Source organism: Coptis chinensis, chromosome 5 (genome assembly GCF_015680905.1).
Source record: "Coptis chinensis isolate HL-2020 chromosome 5, ASM1568090v1, whole genome shotgun sequence".
Lineage (NCBI taxonomy): Eukaryota > Viridiplantae > Streptophyta > Magnoliopsida > Ranunculales > Ranunculaceae > Coptis > Coptis chinensis.
The window spans coordinates 2,534,584-2,556,326 of NC_141460.1; the positions used below are offsets into that span (position 1 = coordinate 2,534,584).

The window sequence follows — 21,743 nt, forward strand, 5'->3', positions numbered from 1 at the left end:
AATCGACTATGAGTGGGCCATACATCATTTTAGTGGCTTGCTTGGTGACATAAGCCCATCCGTGATCGTGTCTAACAGGGACTTGGCCCTGATAAGTGCCGCTGACAAAGTTTTCCCTAACTCACACAAGCATATATGTAGATGGCATATTGCTACGTGCGTCCTTTCAAAATGTTACGATATTTTTTCAACTACAGAACTTGTAGAGAAGGCCCAGTTCTCGTGGAACACTATAATCAAATCGAAGACAGAGATTATTTTCCAGCGTAGATGGGATGCTTTGGAAAAATATTACAGGGTTGAGTACTCCAATTTTGTTAGTTATTTGCGAGAGACTTGGTTTTCTCACAGGGATCAATTCGTATGTTGTTGGACTGACCAACACATTCACTTTGGGACTACAATGACCAATAGAGTTGAAGGGTCTCATGTTCAGGTGAAGCGTGTACTAGGAAATGCAAACTGTCATGATTTTTTGAGTATGTTTAGCTTAATCCACCCGATTCTAGAGATCTAGATGTCCGAGATTAGAGCTACTTTTGATAGAAGTATGATTGTAACTCAGCACCACCACCGGATTCCTTTGTTTCGTGAACTCAGAGGCCTTGTCTCATGCAAGTGTTTGGACTTACTATTTGAAGAAATAGATACCCGCGTAAAGCGTGTTAACGATGGAAAGATCAGGTGTTGGTGCTATTTGCGCATGATCCATGGACAACCATGTGCTTATGAATTAATTGAGTTTGAAGAGCAAGAGCGGTCCATCCTTTTGACTACTATCAACCTCTTTTGGAAAACATTGTCTGCTTCTCCCAATGTGTTTGTGGGTGTTAGTCCCGATGTTACACCTTCGATGGACTTGTTCATGAATAGGTTTGCAATGGTTTCTGAAGAAGAGCAAAGGTTATGATTAGGAAGCTTATGGAGATTGTTGTACCATAAAGTACATGGCTAGTACCGCCTAGTGAGGAAGCAAAAACCGAAGGTCGGCCGAAAGGTAGCTGCAGCAGAAAGCTTCCAACTGGAGATGAGAACTCTTCAAAGTGAGATCCATCTCATTTTGGACATTCTCAATGTGACCATGAGGAGTGGGTCTCGTCACAACCAAATACTACGCCCACCCAAAACACCCACACCACACCAAGAAAGAAGCTTTCTCCAAAAATACCAACCCAAAACACCCATACCACACCAACAAATAATCATTTTCCAAAAACACCAAAAACAACCACACCAAGAAATAAGCCTTCTCCAAAAACAGCCACACCACAAAATGTGAGAGATGGGTTAGACTTTGGAAAGACAAGGGATCCTAAGGATTACGGGTTGGATATTATTGAAGAAATGCATAAATACATTGTTAGAGTCCATGACCCTGTTGGCGATGACAACTGCGGTTATAGAGCTTTCTGCATTACATTAGGAAGAAGTCAAGAAGAATGGCCACAGATGAGAAGGGACTTGTACGAAGAGCTTACTGACAACCTCCCCTTTTATTGTACTTTGTACAATCAAAGTGAGGATTTTTATGCAATGAAGGAAATCCTACATGAAGAAGGTTACACACCCTTAAATAAGTGGATGAGCATGCCCTTTGCTGGATACCTATTTGCTTCAAGATTTAATGTTGTCCTCCTGCATTTAGGAGCTCGTCAGTGCTTCCTTATCATGCTGCTGAGAACCCAAGCAAATCCTGAGAGAGTGAAAAAAGTGTTGGGTAGTGCACATGTTGGTGGAAATCATTTTATCAATGTTAAACTTGTTGAAGATTGTCCGGTTCCTCCAGTGATGCACCTATAGCTTAGAGCTCGATATGATATTGTTAAAAGTTAGAATTTGGCCTTGACAGCAAGGCAATTGCAATTTATGGCATTGAATATTCCCAATCTAATATAGGAAAATGAGCCCGTTGAAGATCCAATAGTACATGTTATCGACTAAGTTATTTGTATGTTGTCGATATAATATTTTGACGTAATTTGGAACAAGTGTAATTTGATTTGATTTTAATGTTAGGGCTTTTATTTGATTTGATTTGGAAATCGAGTGATCAACTAAGTTGTTTGTATGATGTTCATATGATATTTTGATGTAATTTAGAACAAGTGTAATTTGATTTTATTTTAATGTTAGGGCTTTATTTGATTTGATTTGGAAATCAAGTAATCGACTAAGTTGATTCGGATGGCAATCGGGTGATTTGGAAATAATGTTCGTATGTTGTCAATAATGACCGAAACGACATGATCAAGTCATTTGACCTTTATACCAAACGATGTGGCTGGGTCGTTTAAGCTTTATGTCAAACGATCTGACGAGGTCGTTTGGCTTTTATACCAAACGATGTGGCTAGGTCGTTTGAGCATTAAGCCAAACAATCTGCCGCAGTCGTTTGGTATAAAGGACAAACGATATGACGAGGTCGTTTGGCCTTTATGCCAAACGATGTGGCTGGGTCGTTTGGACAAAAAAAATTTAAAAGTTCATTTTGTTTTTACAACACTTTCATATTCATACAAACTAACATCAAATTCCACTTAACAACAAACACAAACATCCATCATTCATTTAAAATCAAATAACAACAAATTCCAAACATCCATCATTCATTCAAAATCAAATAATCCATCCATTCGTTCCAAAGTTACAAACCCTAAACTGAAACAAATCATGAACTATAACACCCACCACTGTACTTGCACCTAGTCAAGTTGTACGCCCGTTCGAAGGAGGACCTTGCTTCCTCTGGAATATTATTCCTAACCAATTGCAGACTTCTCTCTAGCAAACAACTAGTTTCATCGATGACGTCGTTCTGTCGAAAAAAGGGAAATCAAGATAAGTTACCAATCAAATGCAAAAAATCACAGTTAGAGAAACTCAATTAAAAATCACAATACTTACAATCGGTGAACAGTTAGGCAGTGTCTCCAGAGAAGGATGAATAGGAAGACACTCAGGGTTCACCAAAACTACATGAGAATTCCTCACATACCAAGTCATGTAGTTTTGATGACACTCCCATGGATAAGACGAGATAGGTTCTCGATTGCAGGGTTGGATCACGTGATTCTGCCATGACTCCCTGTAAAGTGGCCCAATATTGGTCTAGTTCACCTCATACCCACGACCTGCCACAGTTCTTATTCTCTAATTTGGTGTTGGAGGATCTATAGGTACAAGTTGCACGTGACCCAACTGACGCACCACCTTTGCGACAGCTTGAAGCTCGACAATGTTGAAAAAACATATCAATCCCTCAAAAAATGCACTGTCATCGATCGGGTTTGTATCTCTGACATTTTTGTAGGGATGCCAATCAACCTGAAACAAAATCAAATGTGTCATTAACAACTCTAATGATCAATTACTAAAAAAAAATATAAATAAACTTAAATACTTACATTGAAATAATTCAAATCATCAAGTATCGCTCAATAATACTGCAATGCATGCGTTGTATCGTAATAGTGTGGAGCGACTACTGTGTGTCTATGAGCACGCGGCTGAGACAAGCTATAGTCGAAGTTTGGGACTGCTCTGAGTACCGAAAAATACTCATAGATCCACGCCTAGATATACACAAATAGTTAACATATTGATAGAGTAATAAAATTAACATTAAAAAAAAAATAAACTCTAAAATACTCAAGTTTTACTTGTAGAAGAGTCATATAGCCTGTAACCACTTTCACCTTCGCACATGTGGCAGCCCCAAGACCTCTATACAAAAATGCCAAAATTGTTGCACCACATGCATACTCTTCTATCTCACTGAATTTCAACAATGGCCTCAGATAACATATAGGCACTCCAGTCCCAGACTTGTCAATAAAAATGGCACATCCAAAGAAAAATAAGATAAAAGCTCTGACAACCCGTTGGACTTCCTGGAAACTCGAGGCCTTCTCCACCACCTTCCCACCAGCATCACATATGGGGCTATCATGAACCTTGTTCTCCAAATGCTTCCGGATGAATTCTAGACTTACTTTTGAAGTGAACTTGCTAGCTTCCATCTCCGCCTTAATCAAATCAATGTCCAGACCTAGAGCACGATGTAGGAGATTTATCGATTCTTGTAAGTCCAGCTCACTGTCCACTTGCATCGCTCTTCCTCTAACTGTGACTCCACAGATTTGGACAACATCGTCCAAAGTCACAGTCATTTCCCTAACTGGCATATGGAAGGTGTTGGTCTCCGGATGCCATCTCTCCACAAACGCAAAGATTAATGGTGGATCCATATGCTCGTGATAACCTTCCACGAGATCAAACAACCCAGTCCTTCTCAGTTGTTGGGCAAATCTCGGAGACCTTTGAAATTCATTCTTGAAATCCCATTGGGATAACTTTGCTAAGTGCGAAACAAACTTTAACGCTCCGCTATCCTCCTAAAACAACCGAGCACGCATTAGATATATATGAGCAGAAACAAAAGATTTTGTAAAAGAAAATCAAAGTACTACAGAAAAACAAAATATCGCGAGCGACATGCACCGCATAGTCATACAACAACTCTGACTAATACAGGCCACCCCCATACTCACCTCTTTTAAACTCCAAATCATCATTGGATTTTATTACAAAATCTAATACCAGAGGTGCTTCTTCCACTAGTGGTACGTCGTCTACCACATATTCTTCTACAACATCATCCTGCTCATCCCGCTCCTCACCCCCCTCCTCACCTTCCTCATCACCCTCCTCACCCTCCTCATCACCCTCCTCATCATCCTCCTCACTCTCCTCACTCTCCACTTCCACTCTCCTCTTCCCTTTGTCCATATTTATATCTAAACCTACATTGTTATCACTATCTTCACTCGATGAATCAACTTTAGGAACCTCAAGAACCTCTTTTTCCAAATGGTCCCCTCTACGTGCTGATGCTGTTAAGCCCTCTGCCCTTTGTCTCTTTCTTCCAACTACGTCACCACTAGAGGAACCACCACCAAACAATTTCTTCACGCCCTTGAATGTAGTTTTCGCTACATTCTTTCTTCATATTCTTTGATCGAGGACCCATCGCTACAAAGAAAAATAAAACAAGTATTAGTAACTATAATAAGTTTAATCAAATCTACACCTATAGAATAGCAACACTTTGGAATGCCAACAACCACTTCCAGTAAAATACCAGTGTAATAGAAGTTATTGCAATCACAAACAGAGTTTCTATTACAGTTCTACAATCGCAAACAAACAAGTAATTTTCTATCAGGCATTTTATCAAACGAATTCTAATTTTGTGTTTTCAAGCCAACAAACAAACAAACAAAACAAGCCAACATTAAAAAACATCAACATTTCGAAGCCAACATTCAAACCATATTTAAAGAAACAATGTACAAAGAAAAACCATAATAATAATAATAGACAAATTAATATCCGAAGGTTCAAACCATAATCGAACGAGGAAGATAGACAAGTGATAAATACATTCATGACCAGTTGGTCAAAATCAAATAGCTCTTCAGACAACAATTCATCACTTGGCACATAAATCAAATAGCTTCATACAACTTTCTGGTGGATATGATATCAACCTCAGGTAACGACAACAACTGATCAAGTGTATCTTCATTAAAAAAATTCAAAGACATATATGTAAACATGCCAAATCAAACAACCATAATAAATGAACTGTTCATCATCTCTACATTGTTTTTTTGTCCCCTTTTCTCTCAAAGACCTTGTAAAGCAACAAACCATGATCATATCACATATATATGATTATATAATAAGAGAAACTCGCAAATTAAGAAGAACCAACCTGAATTTCAATTGAAGAACTCTATATATATGATTATATAATAAGAGAAACTCGCAAATTAAGAAGAACCAACCAGAATTTCAATTGAAGAACTCGCAAATTTTAAGCTTTCACCGCAAATTTTAAAGAAGGTACCAATACTACTATCAGTCTAATCAAGCACTTGTGGCTTTACAAAAACCCCTCCCTATCTTATACCCCGTCTGACTATTAGAGTGGCAGGACCTTGATCAACTATCTTTCAAGTTGGGCTCCAATAGACCTCACAGTGATCTTACACCCTCCTTATTTCTCTTTCAAATCTTTCTACCTGATCATACTTATAGTTCAGACCAAATATTGAAAGACAAACTTCCCCTATCAATGGTTGCCTCCACAACCATCTCAGTTTACTCTAATTCTATTTATTCCCACTTGTAGTTACGCATCACTCGTCAATAATATACGAGAGATGAAACAATCTAAAACCTTAACGAATAACCCTGCCAACACTATCATATTCATGTTCCTCCTTCTCAAAGAAATGACCACATCAAGAAGCAACAACAAAAGTGCTCAAATCTCGTCCAATCTTACATTCCCTTTCCTATCATGTCCTTTCTAAGATTTGACCCATCAAGATCATAAATACAAGTAAAAAGTAAGAAACCACTCATATCAAGGAATGTCTTTGTTAACATCTAACCTCTGAACCTATTTCATAAAAAGTATTTCATTATGAGATAGTGATTAAAAAGACCATGCTAGACCTAAATATTAACATTAAAAAGTACAATCTCCTTTAAAGGCTTGCCAATAAAAAAAAAGGAAAAAATAACAACCAAAAAGTGCTCCTAACATTATAACAAAAGCATTCCAATATCGGTACAACCAAAAAGTGCAAAACATGTAAAACTCATTTAATGCGTCCCACAAACTGACTCAAAAACTCTTCGCACCATTCCACCTTCCTCTCATTTCGTTAACTTTTATAATCTAGAACTTTTAATATTTCAATCAAGCACGTACTCAAATGTTATAGATTTATGATTATTAAATAAGGAGTGTCAAGGGAAAGCATGGACAGGTTATGCAGAATCGTTTCATCCATTGACATTGTTATTGCTATCTAGGTTAAGTTCAACTGTCCATTCCCTATTTTCAATCATCTACTATAATTCTGCCATATTGTAGCACTGATATATGGAAACTCAACTTACCCACACTGTTGCCTCTTCTTGGACAGAGTCATATTAATAATCCATATATAACATTTCAAAGCAACAAACCATGATCATATCACATATATATGATTACATAATAAGAGAAACTCGCAAATTAAGAAGAACCAACCTGAATTTCAATTGAAGAACTCGCAAATTTCAAGCTTTCACCGCTCTCCCAACTTGTAATTTTGCTAAAGCTCGAATATGGTGATTTAACAACAATGTGGTTAGATTGGTTTGTCCAAACAGGAATTAAAATGGTGAGAAACTCGAATTGTTGGACAAACTTGAATGGTTTTAATTAGATTTTTGATTTGTGGTAATTCAATCAGGCACTCGAAGGGTTTGCACTCGAAGAGAAACTCGAATTAAAATAATCTTTGGTAGGTTTATTAAAACTCAAATTGAAACTCGAATTTGGGGTTTTTTCGTTAGGATTTCGAAGGGTTTGCGCGAGAGAGATGACATGTTAGGGTAGGTTTTCCCGGTTTTGTGATTTGGTGGTGGTGGGGGGTACTAGGCTTTTGTTTGGGCTTTGTTGTTTGGGCTTGGGCTAGAGGATGCCCAATCTGATAAAAGTAAAATGATAGTTTTACTTACGCATAAATGATGAAACTTAAACACATGTAAAACTAAAACTAGACTTTACATGTGATGTTTATCAAAGTTTTCTACTCTCGATGCTATTGTAATAGAATTGGAGTGAAAGATTCGTTTCACTCCTAGTTCTTTAGTATTCAATGTTTTCTAAGGTTATCGGTCTATCCAAAGTTAATGAGAGTAATGTGGGAATTATACTACGATGTCAATTCAAATACTAAACAAGATACGAATAACAAAATGACGAAAATACTAAGGTGTGAATCTAGATAAAGAATTAGGGGGGGATTGAATCCACCTTGAATCCAACTTAATAAACTAGTATAGATTGTTGTAATCCAATTCTTACGTTTTTACAATAAGAATTAGTCGTTCTAATCCCTAATCAATCATGACAATCTCTACCAAATAATGACTAGCATGTGAGAAAGTTCAACCCATTCTTATGGCAAATCAACTACCTTCTAGAGGGGAATAGACTCTTACAACTAGTTTTATACTACACAATCAAGTTTTCTTCAATGCTTCATCAAACCCCTCTAATGGAGGTTTAGCTTTGATTCATCAAACTATCATTTCCAATCGAATTCAAACAAGACATAATATAAAGATTCTAACTTTACTAATTTGAACTAATCAAGAATTCAAAACTAAATTAACACTAAGAAACGATTAACAACTAAGATATGAATTTAACAATACTAAAACTAAATAAGAATTTAATTAATAAACTAAATTGAGATGAAAATGAATACTTTATTATGAAACTAATAATTTATTCTAAAATAATAATCTACTTGTTCTAATACTAATTAATTGAAAGGTAAAACTAGATCTAAAACAAGATATGAAAACTAATTAATGGAGTCTCAAAAAACTAGATCTAGAATTATTCACTAATGGCTACCTAATTTTCTCCTTGCTTAAGAGTTAAGTCTTGTTTGTTGAAATGGAGGAGACAAAATCCACATTTTCGTTCATGGGCTGAGGAGCCATGTTTTGGACCGGAAAATCGAGCCCAAAACCCAATTTCTTCAGTCCATAGAGGCCTTTTCAGCTGGATTTTGTTTCAACAGACTTTTTGTCCACTTATGCTCCTCTGATTGGGTCAAGGTTTGGACCATTGGAAAACTCTTTCCAAGCCGGTCGTTTTGACATAAGGTAGGCCCAATTCCAAAGTCTGAGTCTAAAGATACAGTCTTTAGAAGTTCTGCTGACTTTTGTGTGATGTTTCTGCCCGTGTTGACTTTGACTTTTCAGCTTTGACCGGGCTTTAAAAAGGCTTTTTCTCTTTGAATCTTGGCCTTTAATCACAGAACTTTTTAGCAACCAACCCTTGCTCCTTTATCTCGCCAAAGTGATACATTTCTACACATAATTGACTCCAATGTCGGAAATACATAAAAGCACGTAATCAACATTAACTCTTATTTATTACTAGCATAATTGGTCTAAAAGTATTATTGTTAAGGCATTAAAACTACAGTTTTGGGCTCTTATCACTGCCCAATCTAATTGTAGTGGCGCCCAATACAGGACTCTTCATATATTGGAGTGTAGGTGTGTGCCATTTCATTTGGTCGACTTATTACCTACTTACCTACACTTGTTGGTTAGCAATGGTAAGATCATTATGACAACTAAATACTTGAGTAAAACATGGGTACGTATATTTCATTTGAGTCTGGTTCCTCTATAACCGGGTATAGAGATCAAATCTCTATAACTGTTTAGATATTCATGACACCTGTCCACTTAAAATGTAGCAAACTGTGCCGTCAAGTTTCAGTGTTACATTTATTTTTCCTTATTTTCTTTTTGTATATTACTTCACTTATTTTCTCAAGCAACATTACTTCTCTCTTTTGTTTTCATGTACTGTGCACAATGAGTCAAATTTAGAGAAACATAAATTCCAAAAAGGTAGGTAGCATGCAGAGATGGTTTGTCAAAACAAGTTCTCTCAATGAGTCTCTTTCCCAAATGAATTCTCTACGTTTCTTCCCTAGTGGCAAAAGAAACTGGAACAAGTTTCCAGTAACACTGAAACATATGTATCTTCTTCAAGCTGGTTTCTATTACGGTGATTACGATGGTCTTTTGAAGCAACCTCCAATTTTATGGGAATTTCTGAACCAACACTTGTTACTAACAATAGTGAGGAACGGTTCTTTCATGAAGTACTAGTATTATACACAGCTATAAGGGAAACAGTCAAGGTTTGGTTGGTTTAATCCATTGAAAGAATGGTTCCCTTCATTTCTTCACTCCAAGGTATATAAATGGCTGATAATGTCAGTAATGTGTAGGAAGAGATGACCGAAAACAAGACTACATTCTATCTTCGGCCTCGGATACGGTTTGGTTCAGACAAACATTTTGGATAACAAGTTCCATTTACATTCCAATCCATGTTTCCTCAACATCTATTGCCACTCTCTGCCTAAAATGTAATAGACTAGAAATTGTAGAGTAAGTGATAACAGTTGGACTTTAGAGTTTTAATAGGGATAAAATAGTAAAGTGTTGGGGTCCCTCACCATTGAGCTGGACAACATGATGACATCTTTTCACATGAATGATGGACAACCCCGTTGCATCGTTTGTGAAGAAGATCAAGTGAAATAACCCGGCGGTTTCGCTTGCGCTTGCGATTGATTCCGAATCGAAGTTTGAATGGTCTCGTGCATACATCGTGTGGTAAGAAGCCCCAACACGTCATTTGAACTTGATTCTACTGGAATTGAGTCTCCACAGTCTGCACAGACCGTTTGGAGCAACTTCAGCTCGACCTCACCATGTCATTCGGGACTTGATATTTTGACGTTGGCATTGGCATGTCGTTTGGAACCGAAATTTTGGAGACACGCTGAAATTTCAGATTACTATAAAACCAAAGTTAGGATTTTAGTAAGAGAAATCTTAGATAGAAACCCAATTTTGAGAGCAACCAAAATTGAGAGGAAACTCTTACAAAGAGAAAAAATTTGTAAGGAGAGAAGAGAGATCTAGTAAGTTCGAGAGACTTGAGAGGAGTGATTGTAATCTTTCTTCCCACACTTATAAAAGGATTTGCTCTTGTGGAAGTAGACATCATTAGCCGAATCACGTTACATCTTGTGTTGTAGTATGCTTTACTTTTTTTGCTTTATTATTAATACTTGTTTGTGATAGTTGTTAACTATATTGCTTAGAAAGTTTGGTCGGTTGTTAGTTGTTAGTTATAGTGAAAGCTTAGATTTTCATTAGAGTAGTAGAGTGCCCAAGTGCAAACTATCTTAGTGGGGATCGATTGGTATCGTTTTCCCCAACATAAAGTTGAGAAAGTAAATAAAAGGAAAAAAGAAAAAAGAAAATAAGGAAAAAGAAATGTAACAGTGAAACTTGACGGCACAGTTTGTTGCATTTTAAGTGGAAAGGTGCCATGAATATCTAAACAGTTATAGAGATTTGATCTCTGGACAAGTGCCATGGTGCTAACACAGATGCCCCGGTTCTTCAATCTGAGCATGTCTTGGGGGTGAATGGAAATGGTGAGGAGTCAGCCACTTCGGAAGAACTACTCAGTGTGGTAGTGTCGGATACCTTTGAAACCCAAGAAGTGGTGTCATTTGTTTAAACTCTTACTACTTTTGTTTTTATGGAAGCTACATCACCTCAAGGTCAAGTTGTCTCTAAAACAGGGTAGGTCTTCACAAGGTGGGCTGACATGGCTGAAGGTCAAGATGATGGCTTCATCCCAGTTTCACATAAAAAGCCTAAGAAAGGTGTTAAGAACAAAGTCATTGCTCCACCACCAACAACTAGGTCAAGGCAACAAGTTACTCTTCTTCCAACTAGTCTTTAATGAAGATTGTTTATTGGAATATTAGAGGTACTATTAAAAATAATGTCGTAGATAGATTGAAAGACATCTTAATTCACTTCAATGCTGATTTTGTGTGTCATGTTGAGCCTATGGTTAAAGTTAGCAGTATATCATTATTCTTCTTGGGTTTAACTGATTACGATTGTTAGTTTCTTCATAACGAGGATAATGGGAATAAAGGAAATCTCTGGCTCCTTTGGAGGAGAGGTGTGAATGTGACTCTTGTTGCTAAATCCTCTCAACATATTTCTGTATGGTATGAAGGTTGCTTCCTCTCTTTTGCTCATGCTAGAAGTAATTTAGTGTTGAGAAAGGACTTGTGGATTGACCTTCAGGCCTTGTACACTGCTAACCCGTGGATTTTGATTGGAGATTTTAATGCTATATTGAAGTCTTATGAGAAAAGAGGTAGACGACCACCTAGTAGCACTGCCATGAATGAATTTATTTCAATAGTAAATTCCTGTCATCTATCCGGATGTGGCTATAGTGGAGTTAAATTCACTTGGTGTAATAACCAACAGGGCAAGCTGGATAGAGCCCTATGTAATGAAGGTTGGCTGGATAAATTCCTTGGATGGTGGTATAAACTCCTTTGTAGGTTGGGATCAGATCATTCTCCATTGCTTGGTAGTAATGTGGTGGTACCTAAACCAAGTAATATACCTTTCAAATTTGTGAAAGCATGGACCCACCATGAAGCGTTCCTCGGGTTTGTTAAGAGTAATTGGGAGCAACAGTTAGTGGCAACCCCAATTCTGACACTTGTCAAGAAGCTCAAAAGGTTAAAGATTGCTCTTAAAGAATGGAACTGGGACGTCTTTGGAAACTTGAATAGTAACATAGCGAAGGCCTAGGTGGATTTCACTGAAGCTCAAGTTATCTTTGACAAGGATCCTGAGAACATGAGTTTGAGTCTTGAAGTCCAAGGAAAGCAACTCCATCTAGAGCAAGCTTACCTAAATAAAGAATCTTTCTTGCGCCAAAAAAACATTGTTCAATGGGTAAGTTAGGGGGCAATAAACTCGGCCTTTTTCAATGCTACATGTAAAATGAGAACTGCGAGATCTCTTATTGCAAAGCTTACTACAGAAGATGGCATCAATCTCATCACACAAACAAACATCCAGAATCATATGGCAGACTATTTCCAGAATAAGTTTGCATATGAAGAAGTGGAGATTGATTATTCTCTTCTGAATCTCATTCCCCCTCTTGTAACAGTTGAAGATAATCTGATGCTTAAGGCTATACCCTCCTTTTCTGAAGTATAAGATGTGGTTTTTATAATGAAAGTTGATAGCTCACCTAGGCCGGTTGGTTTTCAAGGTCACTTTTAACACAAATGTAGGCCGATAATCAAGAATGAAGTGTATTGGGCAGTTAAGTCTTTCTTCTTGGAGGGGCACATGCCCAATGGAGTGAATACCAATTTCGTAGCTCTTGTGCCGAAAGATAAGAATGCTACCAAAGCCTCACAGTTTAGGCCTATATGCATGTCTAATTTCTTTGTAAATATCATTTCCAAAGTCTTACAATTGAGGTTAGAAGTTATTATTGGGAAACTTATCTCAAAAGAACAGTATGGGTTCATAAGAGGCAAGTGTATACAGCCAAGCATTGGGTTAGCGTCCGAAATGGTGAATGAAATGCACAAGAAAAGATATGGTGGATCAGTGGGCCTCAAAATCGATATCACTTAGGCATACGATACTATTAGTTGGGACTTTCTTCCTCAAGTTATGCTCAAGTTTGGGTTTTGTGATTGGTGGTGCAGTAGAATCTTTGCGATTATTAAAAGTGCAAAGATATCCATTTTAATAAATGGCGGTCCTTGTGGCTTCTTGAATGTTAGAAGGGGTTTAAGACAGGGAGACCCAATCTCTCCCCTTCTTTTTGCTTTAGCTGAGGATACTTTGAGCAGAGGGTTAAACTCGTTGAGAACTCTAGGCATTTCTAAGCCTCTTGTCACTATTAAAGGGTTATTGGCAGTATTCCGGTCTACAATAAGAGTGTTTTCAAATGGCCCATGGGAATAATAAAAGAATGTGAAACTTTAATGAGAAACTTTCTCTGGTCGGGAAATCCTATGGAGAGTAAGAAAATCACAGTTGCTTGGGGAAAAGTCTGCAAACTTTATAAGGAAGGCTAGGAATTAGAAGGATGAGAGAGGTGAATTTGTCACTCTTAATGAAGCTTGCTTAGAAAGTCCTCACAAGTAAAGATGAGTTTGCTTATTTCATGTGGCAAAAGTATTTCAGTCGTGCTGGTGATTTTATAAGGTATCATGTCAACACTACTATTGAGGTGGAATTAAATGGGCTTTGGGTCAGGTGTTGGAGAGAACCGAATGGATCCTTGGTGATGGGAGATTGGTCAGTTTGTGGCGAGACAAATGGTTAGGCACCCACTCATTGCAACAGCAGTTACACCTACCTCCTGGGGCTTTGAAAGGTTTCAAAGTAAAGGTTGGTGATCTCATCGTAAATGGCAAATGGTTTATTCCATAATCAGTTCATAATATTTTTATGCAAGCGGGGATGCATGAGATCCAACTACCAACTCTAAACTTGCAAAGAGTAGATTATAGAATTTGGAAACCCGACCTCAAGGGAGACTTCTCAGTTTCGTCTACTTTTGATGAGATAAGATAGAAAATGCCCAAGGTTGGTTGGTACAAAGCTATTTGGAACAACTTCATTCACCCTAGGACCAAGGTTGTTGGTTGGAAGCTAGTTTAGAAATGTGCTGCTACTGATGACATAACTCAAAAAAAGGGGGTTAAGCTTGTTTCTAGGTGTTTGTCTATCGCTCGCATGGTGAGGATCTGGAACATCTTCTCTGGCATTGTATTTTTGCAAAAAACTTATGGAAATGGGTAGCTGGGCATTTCTCCTTCAGTTGCAACTTTTGGAATATGCAAGAGGCAGTGGATCTGGGAAAGCGATGTAGTTCTTATGTTAAGCACCTTCGGTTGTCCGTAGTAGTTAGAGGCATGGTTACTCTATGGAAGCTTAGGAACCTAATTGATTTTTAGGACAAGAAGAACAACTTCAGGTGGTGTCAGAAGCAAATCATAAATTCAACGCAACAATCCAGTTTTTTATCGAAAGGTACGATGAAGAACTCTATTCGAGACCTTGTAGTGACTTAAAACTGGAATGTTCCTTGTAAGCCCAATAATGCTCCGTTGACCAAAGAATGCAAATGGTGCCTCCCCCTACCTGGTTATATGAAAGCAAATTATGATGGAGCGGCAAAAGGCAATCCTGGTCCTACCGGGGATAGGTGCAACCTTTAAAGATGACAGAGGAGACTTCCGATTAGTCATGTGGGAAAAAGTTGGTGTGAATACCAATTATTTGGCTGAAGCGCTTGCAATTTTGGAAGCTTTGGAAGTAGCCTTGGAGCGCGAATGGGTAAATATCTTAATAGAGTTTGATTTCTTGGCTGGGATTAAGGCTTTTGGGACTGGTAAGTTGCCTAATTGGTGGCTAACATAAAGGTGGGAGAACATTAAGGGAAAGGTAGTTAATTGTATCTTCACCACCACATGGAGAGAAGCCAATTTCTCAGCTGATCTTGCAGCAAACAAAGCGACTACAATGCCTTCTACCCAGACCTATCTGTTTGAAGGAAGGCCAGCTTGAATGTTCAAGTGGGAATCTCCTCACTTAGCATATTTTCAGTTTGTGAACTAGAGGTATTGTAGTGCACATGATTGGTAATGGTATGGAGGATCTACCTAGTAGGGAAGTCACATCATATCCATTACAATGATGCAGTCCCCTCTATATAGGTTTTCCCCTTTTATGTTGTTTTTCTCATCCTACTTTCTCCTTCACCTATCATGTAACTTTTCTCGTTCTTATTAATAAAATTTCAAGCTCACTTAGCCTAAAAAAAAAAAAGATCTCAGTACATGGTTATAGAGGAACAGACCCCATTTCATTTGGTTGTCTTGGTTGACAAACATTATTGGTACTAGTACTCTGGCACGTGCCAAGGCACGTTGTTCTTGAAACAAAACCAAAAAAACTTGAAAAGAAGTGTGGTGTGAAAGGTGTTTGACTTTAACAAAACATAAAGATGTGCGGAGCCCACAATAGATAAAAATCTTTAAAAAAAAGTTTTGTTGGTTTGTGCGAATGGTGTTTGCCACGGCTAACCGGCTCAAACCCTTACGCCGCATTATAACGTAGAATAGACTAGCATCATGCACGTGCTACACACATATTTTTTTACGAAGTTATAATTGGCAAGTAACGTATGCAACAAGAATAGAAACTGTCCAAAATAATAATAATAATAATAATAATAAATAAAAAACAATCCAATGCCGAACTGCTCAGTTCCTATACAATTCATTAGTACATTGATTATCATTCAAGTTTTGAAAGAAATATTTAATGCATAGAAGGCCAACAACTCTTTCTCCTAACATAGAGCTGCTCTAAAACTTTATCCTACAATAGCCATCAGATAGGTATATCCCTTGGTGCAATACTCTAGCAACAACATCTAATAGTTCTTTGTCTGCTCACTCTTTTATCCTCTTCTCAAGCTGAGGTATAAAATGTCTGATAAGACACTATACCAGCCAAGCAACAGCATCGTCTCATGTTCAGATGGTGTGCTCTTCAATTTGCTTAATTAGTAACTTCTTGAAGCATGTTAATCTCCTCTAGTTTTGCATTCTCGACCTTCAATCTTTCAATTTCAAGAAAGCGGTTATTTGAATGCAATTCATCAAAGAACACTAAATGAAATAAGGAAAACAACAAAAAGAATGCTCTAAATACATAATACAAAACGAACAACAAAACAACTCAGTTTAACAGTTCAGATGTGAAATTATGAACCTTACATTGATAATTTAAAACTTAAATTAAACATAGGTTGTACAAAGTTATATACCCAGCTCGGGGGCGGGCAAATTCCAACATACCTATTGTTTGGGTAAGAACTCGCCCAAACACACCAATGGTTTCGTAAGGGAGGTTGTTGTAATGAATTGTTGAGACTGTACCTTCAATGGCTGCCTATGTATCCACATCGTTCTCTGGAATCAAGTCTCTCAAATGAACGTAGTTCTTTGTTTCAAAGGAATGGGGTATTTATAGGATAATAATGAGAAATATCATTTCCTTAATTGCTAGAAAATCTTATGTAATTATGTAAAGTCTTAATATGAAAGCATATCTTGACAAATATGTTTTCTAAATCTAAACCTGCTATATCTAGCTTATGGCGCCATAATTTTGGGCAGGGCAGGCATGCCATAATTTTGGGCAGCACAGGCACGCCATAATTTTGGGCAAGGTAGGCATGCCATAATTTTGGGCAGGGCCGGCACGCCATAATTTTGGGCAGGACAGGCACACCATAATTTTGGGCGGCGGGCGCACCGCCATAATTTTTAAAGGGCACGCCGCCATAATTTTGGGCAAGACAGGCACGCCATAATTTTGGGCAGCGCAGGCACGCCATAATTTTGGACAGCGCTGGTATGCCATAATCTTGGGCATCGTGCCTAGTAGTGAGTGGCACTATAATGGTACCCAACGATGGTTGTTTATAAGGGTGCATATATGGTGGAACATACACCGCCCCCTCTTTGCCGGATGGCACTAGTTCTTTGTGGTGAAAAATAATAACAAAAATTGGCTCAAAAAGGATGTGAAAGTGGAAGTTATAAACAAAGGTGAAGATTGTGAAAAGAAAGCAACCAAAGGTTGTTTGTTTGGCATGAATGCCTAAGGTTGTTTGTACGACCATGAAATTGATCGTTGTTTTTGTTCACTGCTTAGTTCAGGCAACACCAGTGGTATGAAAACACTCAATACTAATGAGATGGAGAAATTTTTTTGGCATTAAACATATCGAAGTCGCCCCTAATTGTTGGCATTTCACTGGAGAAACAACTGTATTCTTTGACAGTTGGATAGATATTCCAACTATTCAATGTCAACCAATGCTTACCCCTAGTTTTAAGTTTTGTATAAAATATTGGTGAAACTTAAGCTTTGTTGTAAAATTTGAGCTTTTGTGGTGCATGGATTACAAATGCAAACTCCACGACTTTGTGGCGCATGGAGAAAGGTGTTGCAAACACAAACTCCATGACTTTTTTGTACATTGAGAGAGGTGTTGTAAACGCAAACTCCATGACTTGGTGATGCACGGACTTTTTGGTGCATGAAGAAAGATGTTGAAAATGCAAACTCCATGGCTTGGTGATGCATGGAGTAAGGTGTTGCAAATGCAAACTCCATGACTTTTTGGTACATGGAGAGAGGTGTTGAAAACGCAAACTCCACGACTTTTTGGTGCATGCAGAGAGGTGTTGAAAACGCAAACTCCATGACTTTTTGGTGCATGGAGAGAGGTATTGAAAACGCAAACTCCATGACTTTTTGGTGCATGGAGAGAGGTATTGAAAACATAAACTCCATGACTTTGGTGTATGGAGAGAGGTGTTGCAAACGCAAACTCCATGACTTTTGAATTTGTATATGTTTTGTATAGTTGAGCCTTCATATCAACTGTTTGTCTTTAAGCATGGTAACTGAGTAATTGATATATATTATTTTTGACTAACTAACTGAATGAAAATAAAGAACTATGGAATAATGCATTTTATTGATGATTGATAATCTGAAAAATAAAAGAAGATTACTTCAAGGACCAGTTCTAAGGAACTGTCGACCCAAACTACTAATTGTCTTGCTTGATAAAAACGCATCCTAATCCAGAGCTGGATTTGTTGTGTGAGCCATCCATGTAAACCATCCATGAATCGGGTGATGGGGTCGTAAGATTTGTTGGGCCTTCCTCACCCCCAACTGCTGGCGCTTCACTAGAGATGCCTTCGTCTTGGTTGACTTCAGGGATGAAATCGTCGATAGGGAAATTTGCCATTTGGGATGCAAGTGCATGACCCTTTTCTGAAACGCGAGGTTCAAAATTGATGTTATAAGCACTTAAGTAGATGTCCCATTTCGCGAGTCCACTTGATTCCTGGGCACTTCGGAAAACTTTGCGTAGAGGATATTTAGTGTATACTTTGACCAGTCTCCCTTGGAAATACGGCTTAAGGCGTCTAGCAGCATGAACCAACGCTAGAGCAATTTTTTCAATTCTCGAATATCTGCTTTCCACCCCCGTTAGTGTTTTACTAATGAAGAAGATTGGGCGACCGTCTTCTCCATCGATGAACAGGACTGTACTTACTGCAGTATCTGTAGCGGCCAAGTAAGCTCTAACAGGTTACCCTGTAGCTGGGCTAGCCAAGATTGGTGGCGAGACCAGGTAGTTCTTGATTGATTGAAAGGCATTTTTACAACCATCATTCCACCTTGTTGAGTCTTTTAACGTCTGAAAGAAAGGACGACACCAGTTCGGGTACTTAGAGATGAAACGATTTAGTGTTGTTAAGCGCCCTGTGAGTTGTTGAATCTCTTTTTTTGTTTTTGGAGAGGGCATGGCTTGAATGGATCGGATCTGTTCTGGGTTAGCTTTGATGCCTCGATGAGTCATCAAATACCCTAGAAATTTCCCTGATATCAGTCCGAAAGTACATTTCAAAGGATTTAGCCGCATGTTGAATTCATCAATTCTGTCAAAAACTGATTGTAAGTCAGAGATGTGATCTCCACTGTGTTTAGATTTTACAACCATGTCATCAATATAAGCCTCCATTGTCTTGCCCAACATATCTCTGAATATGGTGTCGATCATCCTCTGGTACGTAGCCCATACGTTTTTTAAACCAAAATGCATAACTTGGTAACAAAAAATCCCTTGGTCAGTTATGAATGCAGTTGCTTCTTGGTCCTTCACAGCTAGTGGGATCTGGTGGTAACCTAAATACGCATCCATAAATAATAATCGTGGGTAGCTAGACGTAGCATCCACCAATTCCAATATTCGTGGGAGAGGGTAGGGATGAATCGGGCAAGCTTTGTTAAGGTTCGTTAAATCAATGCACACTCTCATTTTACCCTCTTTCTTGGGTACTGCAACCACATTAGACAACCACTGTGGATATGAAATTGGTCGTATAAACTTAGTTGAGAGTAAATGATCAATTTCTTCTCTGACTTTGAGTTTTCTTTCTGGGGCCATGCGCCTAGGCTTCTACCGAACTGGCTTGATGGTAGGATCAATGTCAAGTGTGTGGCATGTAACTTTTGAGCTAATTCCTGGCATCTGCTCGACTGACCAAGCAAAAATCTTTTTGTTCTTTCTGAGGAGTACTACCATTTCCTTTTGTTCATTTTCTATCAGTTCTGCCGATATGAAAGTTGTTTCTCCGCCTAAATTCCCAATCTGAACTTCTAAGAGGCGGTCTATGGTCGGCGGTCCTTCATTTCTTGAACTAGCAGTGTAAATATTGTGTGGGACTGATTCTGATTTAGATACTTGTTGTGAATTACTGAGAATTTTATTTCCCCGCATATCCGACTTATGATATTCCTCCAAGACCTTTTCGTGACAGCTATGGGAAGCCATCTGGTCGCCGTGCACCTTACAAATTTTGTCAAGAGATGGGAACTTTATTGCCTGATGAAATGTAGAGACTACTGCGCCCATGCTATGGAGCCAGTCCCTTCCTAGGATTGCATTGTAAGGGGATTTGCAATTCATCAGAAGGAATTCAATGTCAATTGACTTGTCCATTAGCGTGACTGGTAAAGAGACTCTTCCTACTGGGGTTGTTACTATTTCGTCAAACCCAATGATTGGATTGGATTATTTTCTGCAATAATTAAATTTTCTGACAGCTGCATGTTCTTGTAGCAACCTGCAAAAACGATGCTGACAGAACTTCCAGTATCTATCATGATACGCTTAACTCGCCATAATCTAATGAAAGCTGAGATGACGATAGCATCATAATGAGGATGATGGACGCCAATTAGATCTTTATCACTAAAACATAGGGTACCAGGCTCTGTAGTTTCTGAACGAATTCCTTCAACAAAATCAATGTTATTGACGTGATTAAATTCACGCAAGAAACCGAACTTAGCTCGTTGTTCACACTTTTGCCTTGCTCGCGAAATGTCATTGATTTTGGCATGGCCAGCTAGTATGACATTATGGCTAGTCATTGCTAAATTTTGCTTCACAGTTTTTGAAAGCAAAAACTCGTCTAATTGTCCATTGTCGACTAGTCTCTATATTTTTCCCTTAAGGGATCTGCACTCTTGTGTTTCATGGCCGAAATCATTGTGGAAGTGACACCAAAGATTTTTGTCACATTTAGACTTAGTGTGTTCAGGTAAGGGCATCGGAGGAAAAAGTAAGTTGCGTCCCTTGATCTTCTCATATATCGCATCATATTTGGCATTTAATGGAGTGAGCTTCATTTCCTCACGAACTGTGTTAACATTTTCAGATTTCTGTTGTTGCCCTTCCGATATGTTTTGCTTATGTTTTCATTTACCTTCGTTTGAGTCTTTACTCCGAAAGTCTTTACCTCTGGAAGCTTTTGATCTAACATCTTCCTCCACATTAATGAACTATTGTGTTCGTACAAACAAATCGGACTTTGATTGTGGGGGGTCCCGTACAAGGGAGTTGTAGATTCCATTTTTATCAAAATGAACTCCTTCCTTGAATGCATGAATGATCATTACGTCAGGGACATCGGTGACCTCTGCTTGTACTTGGCGGAAACGAATTACGAACTTTGCCAGTGCTTCATCCTTTTGCTGCTTGGTGTTAAGCAAGATGTTGACATCCTTAGGACGTGTCCAATTATGCTTAAACCGATTTGTGAACTGGTTTGCTAATTCCTGGAATGACGCGATAGATTGAGCTGGCAAGCTGGAAAGCCAACGTAGAGCTTCTCCTTTTAACGAAGACGGAAAAAGTTTGCATAATAGGGGTTCATCTCTGCGCCAGAGAATTAGCCTACTTTTAAACTCCATAATATGATTGTTCGGGTCGCCTCCTGCTTCTTTGAACGTAGGAAGTTCTGGTTGTTTGAATCCTTCTTGATGCTCTGCATTTTGTATCTTTAGGGAAAATCTCCCGATGACATCTTCGTTCACTGCAAGGTATTTCCATCGTGCATCAGCGACACCCACGTTGGTTATTGATTTCTTGATAATGTCTTTGATTTGTTGTTCCGTGAATGGTGCGCCTGTGACTTCTAGATTTCCGATTTGAGGAGTAATTTCACCACTTTGCATCTCACGGTGTTGTCGCCCCCAACTATTGCTTGCTTTAATATTTGGTTGGTTCCTTGGGCTGCGAGACCTATGCCGATAAAAAAGGCTAAGTT

General features: G+C 38.4%; 1 long non-coding RNA gene across 1 annotated transcript; it reads right to left on the reverse strand.

Moving 5' to 3' along the window:
- Positions 1-2,634: 2,634 nt before the first annotated feature.
- On the reverse strand, positions 2,635-3,822 carry LOC147496261 (uncharacterized). Its single transcript, XR_015194236.1, has 3 exons — positions 3,405-3,822; positions 2,905-3,324; positions 2,635-2,815 (listed from the first exon to the last, which is right to left on the reverse strand). It is a non-coding gene; the product is annotated as an uncharacterized LOC147496261 (long non-coding RNA).
- Positions 3,823-21,743: the final 17,921 nt, after the last annotated feature.